This window comes from Myxine glutinosa, unplaced genomic scaffold, assembly GCF_964187855.1.
Source record: "Myxine glutinosa unplaced genomic scaffold, kmMyxGlut1.1 SCAFFOLD_2548, whole genome shotgun sequence".
Lineage (NCBI taxonomy): Eukaryota > Metazoa > Chordata > Myxini > Myxiniformes > Myxinidae > Myxine > Myxine glutinosa.
In genome coordinates, this window is record NW_027618642.1 from 1 (window position 1) to 5,000 (window position 5,000).

The following is a 5,000-nucleotide window of genomic DNA, read 5'->3' on the forward strand; positions in this document are numbered from 1 at the left end:
CCAAAGACGTGCGCATACACATTTGCCGTTCAATCGGCGAACCGCAGGGCAATCTTCAGACGCCGCTTTATTGCACAGCCGTCCCTGGCAAACCACCGGAGGATAAGCCCACCCGACACGACAAAAACCTATTCCGCTGAAGGCAGCACGTGGGACGAAATGGCGGACGGCTCTCCCTCGAGCCGTGGTCTTGAGGCGAAGATTCTCTGGAATCTCACACCTGTACGTGTACCTGGCTTCGCAGGCTTCCACGACTCCAGCGATAAACAACGATCGCATGAGATTCCTTTCCAGGCCTCAAAGTTCCTTCTCCATGGACGCTCGACCACGCTGGGTGCGGAGCTGTTAAAAAACGCCCCGTTTCACCTCTGCCTCACGCGCTCTTCTTCTTCGCTCTGCCTCTTCCGGTGCCCGATCCGATTTCCGGCATCATTTTTGTCATGAGCGCTTTTAAACCTTTTAACCACAATAACCCTTACTGAGAACCAACAATAATAATAATACCAACAATAATTAGGGCCGAATCGGTACATCATCTATATATATAAAGTAGAGTGGCCTCTGTGTCTGTATCCTGATGTATCTATGATCTCTAAGATCTCGAGAACCCGTGGACGGATTTGCGAGCGGAAAGTACTGTTCGACTCGGGATGGTCCCCAGGAATGTCACGGAGACATAAACATTTAAAAAATTTCGGTTTTAAAATTAGCGTATTATTAGCACTAGCAGAAGAGAGAGGGATTCGAAGGGAGGGAGCGCAGCGCTTCTAGCGCTTCTGACTACAGCACACCTTAAAATTAAAAAAACTTCGGGTTTTAAAATTAGTGTGTTACGCGTAATTAGCGCTGGCAGAAGAGGGAGGGAATCTAAGGGAGGGAGCGCAGTGCTCCCTCAGCGCTTCTGTTAGCGTAATTAGCGTATTTCGGAACGTTAATTTTTCAACTTCATTATTCGGAATCAGTACGTCCCAGAGAACCTTCGTAACGTTAATTTTCAACTTCATCGATTGACATGGGACCAACGGCATGTGACAAAGAGTGAAACATACAGGCTACATTTATTTGACGACAATGAGTTCCGACTTCGACCTCGGTGGGATGACAGGCTGAGTCAACCCCCCTGGTGTGAAGGGGGAGGAGGAGGGGAGGGGGAAGAGAAGGGGAGGGGAACGAGGGGAAGGGGATGGGAGGGGGGAGGGGGAGGGGGAAGGGGGAGGGGGAGGGGGGAGGGGGAAGGGGGAGGGGGAGGGGGAAGGGGGAGGGGAGGGGGGGAGGGGAAAGGGGGGGGGAGGGGGGAGGGGAGGGGCCCTTCTTCCCCTGGGCACCCCCGCACCCTCTCTTCCCTCCCCCCCCTTCCCCTCCCCCCCCTCCCCCCCTTCCCCCCTCCCCCCCATTCCCCTCCCCTCCTCTTCCCCCTCCCCCTCCTCCTCCCCCGCTTCCCCTCCCCCCTCCCCCCCCGTTCCCCTCCCCTCCTCTTCCCCCTCCCCTCCTCCTCCCACTCCCGTGCAAAGCCGGGTACCTCTGCTAGCATCTATCTATAATATAAAGTAGAGTTGGCCTCTGTGTCTGTATCCTGATGTATCTATGATCTCTAAGATCTCGAGAACCCGTGGACGGATTTGCGAGCGGAAAGTACTGTTCGACTCGGGATGGTCCCAGGAATGTCACGGAGACATAAACATTTAAAAAAATTCGGGTTTTAAAATTAGCGTATTATTAGCACTAGCAGAAGAGAGAGGGATTCGAAGGGAGGGAGCGCAGCGCTTCTAGCGCTTCTGACTACAGCACACCTTAAAATTAAAAAAACTTCGGGTTTTAAAATTAGTGTGTTACGCGTAATTAGCGCTAGCAGAAGAGGGAGGGAATCTAAGGGAGGGAGCGCAGTGCTCCCTCCAGCGCTTCTGTTAGCGTAATTAGCGTATTTCGGAACGTTAATTTTTCAACTTCATTATTCGGAATCAGTACGTCCCAGAGAACCTTCGTAACGTTAATTTTTCAACTTCATCCGATTGACATGGGACCAACGGCATTGTGACAAAGAGTGAAACATACAGGCTACATTTATTTGACGACAATGAGGTCCGACTTCCGACCTCGGTGGGATGACAGGCTGAGTCAACCCCCCTGGTGTGAAGGGGGAGGAGGAGGGGAGGGGGAAGAGAAGGGGAGGGGAACGAGGGGGAAGGGGATGGGAGGGGGGAGGGGGAGGGGGAAGGGGGAGGGGGGAGGGGGAAGGGGGAGGGGAAAGGGGGGGAGGGGGGAGGGGAGGGGCCCTTCTTCCCCTGGGCACCCCCCGCACCCTTCCCTCCCCCCTTCCCCTCCCCCCCCCTCCCCCCCCTTCCCCCCTCCCCCCCATTCCCCTCCCCTCCTCTTCCCCCTCCCCTCCTCCTCCCCCGGCTTCCCCCTCCCCCCTCTCCCCCCTGTTCCCCTCCCCTCCTCTTCCCCCTCCCCTCCTCCTCCCACTCCCGTGCAAAGCGGGTACCTCTGCTAGCATCTATATATATAAAGTAGAGTTGGCCTCTGTGTCTGTATCCTGATCTATCTACGATCTCTAAGATCTCGAGAACCCCGTGGACGGATTTGCGAGCGGAAAGTACTGTTCGACTCGGGATGGTCCCAGGAATGTCACGGAGACATAAACATTTAAAAAATTTCGGGTTTTAAAATTAGCGTATTATTAGCACTAGCAGAAGAGAGAGGGATTCGAAGGGAGGGAGCGCAGCGCTTCTAGCGCTTCTGACTACAGCACACCTTAAAATTAAAAAAACTTCGGGTTTTAAAATTAGTGTGTTACGCGTAATTAGCGCTAGCAGAAGAGGGAGGGAATCTAAGGGAGGGAGCGCAGTGCTCCCTCCAGCGCTTCTGTTAGCGTAATTAGCGTATTTCGGAACGTTAATTTTTCAACTTCATTATTCGGAATCAGTACGTCCCAGAGAACCTTCGTAACGTTACTTTTTCAACTTCATCCGATTGACATGGGACCAACGGCATGTGACAAAGAGTGAACATACAGGCTACATTTATTTGACGACAATGAGTTCCGACTTCCGACCTCGGTGGATGACAGGCTGAGTCAACCCCCCTGGTGTGAAGGGGGAGGAGGAGGGGAGGGGGAAGAGAAGGGGAGGGGAACGAGGGGAGAAGGGGATGGGAGGGGGGGGAGGGGGAGGGGGAAGGGGGAGGGGGAGGGGGGAAGGGGGAGGGGAGGGGGGGGAGGGGAAAAGGGGGGGAGGGGGAGGGGGAGGGGCCCTTCTTCCCCTGGGCATCCCCGCACCCTTCCCTCCCCCCTTCCCCTCCCCCCCTCCCCCCCTTCCCCTCCCCCCCCATTCCCCTCCTCCCCTCCTCCTCCCCCGCTTCCCCCTCCCCCCTCCCCCCCGTTCCCCTCCCCTCCTCTTCCCCCTCCCCTCCTCCTCCCACTCCCGTGCAAAGCCGGGTACCTCTGCTAGTATAAATATATAGTTATGTCATTTTTGGCCCTATCTCTCAATGGTGAAGAATCACTTTAAAATAATTATTGCATCCAGATCTGGATCTTCACTAAAATTTCATCAATTCTTCCTTGTCACACACCCAACCTGTCCACTAAGTTTCATCTCAGTCGGTCTTTAACTTTTTTGAGATAACCTGCTCACAGACAGATAAACAGACAAACAGGGGCGAAAACAATACCTCCTTCCACCTCTGGTGGTGGAGGTGTTAATCTTATTTTGTTTGCAGTATTTTTCTCAATAGTTCCAATAATAATTAATCGTGATCATCGTAGTATATTGGTTATAGCTACTCACTGATTTCCATTGATGCAATGATGAGACATTGCACACTATAACCATGCAGGTTTTTGCTTCAAAAGCAAGGCAAGCCAGCAATGTCGAGTGTTTATATTATCGTATATATTGCTGAGATGCTTTTATTGTTGTCTGGATTGAACCCTTGGAATCTACAACTGATGAATATGATGGGGCAGAATGAGTCAATTCAGCAGTGACACGTTATGACCCCTTCGCATTTACTTCGTGAGATACGAACTTCAGTTGATAATTTGCTGGAGACTAGCACTGTTGTTCCACATTGACCCTCTTTGTCTCCACTTCCACCCAAAGACAAAAAAACGTTCCTCTGGATTTGTCACACCAGAGAAGTGAAACGCTCTTCCCAGTGCCTGGACAGCTTGTCTGCTTCAATCCTTCAGCCTTTAATCAGTGCCAGCATACCGCTTCTCCGTGAGTACTTGTTTGGCCTTTTGTTCTGGTTTATTTGTTTTGAGAGAGACCTGTGGCAGTGGTGAAGGTTACTCTCTAAACAAATGGATGAAGGGAAGCATTTTGGCAACAGTTTATGTTTATGGTGTGTACTGCTTCAGTGTTTCACTTTTAGCTGGGATTGTAATATAGGACACTAATTGTCCTCTGACCTTGTCCACACACATTTCCTCACATACTATACCCCCTAAATCTGTAAAAATGTGTAATTTTATTTTTTTGTTGGTGTTGAAGTACTTAAGGAAGAGTGACAAGACAAAATAGGGTGTGTTTCTTGCTTTTGAGGGTGAAATTAGAGTTAATTAGAATTCTTTGTATTCGTCCTTCCAATCTTCATTTATATGATTTAACATTTCCCTTAAACTATTTTCTTTTATTAAAGCCTGGCATTGGCTTAACAGATAAGGTGGCTGGTTTGATATCTCGGTCCTGAGTTCAAGCCCCTGTCATGCCATTTAATTAACACCAGATGAGTTGACTCAACCTGTCATCCTTCCGTGGTCAACAAAATGAATACCAGCTTACTGTGAAGAATGAGCCATTCGAGTATCCTGTGTCAGAGTGGCGACCCGTCCAAGATTGTGCCCAATTGCCAAGGAAACTGCTTCGGCAGCACTTTGCATCTGAAGATGCAAACAGGAGTGGTCAATTCCTTTTATTAGTCCACTACATGTTTCATCAGAGTGGACTAATGTTTTGCTCTCCATCCGTCTGTCTGTACCACCTCTGCTTTTCCAGACT

At 50.7% G+C, this 5,000-nt stretch overlaps 1 long non-coding RNA gene across 1 annotated transcript in view; it reads left to right on the forward strand.

The window, feature by feature from the left end:
- Positions 1-4,102: 4,102 nt before the first annotated feature.
- LOC144889317 (uncharacterized) overlaps positions 4,103-5,000 on the forward strand; it is a 26,029-nt gene continuing 25,131 nt past the window's right edge. The window contains exon 1 of the long non-coding RNA XR_013621692.1: positions 4,103-4,220. This is a non-coding gene — a long non-coding RNA (uncharacterized LOC144889317). The remainder of the gene's footprint in view (positions 4,221-5,000) is intronic.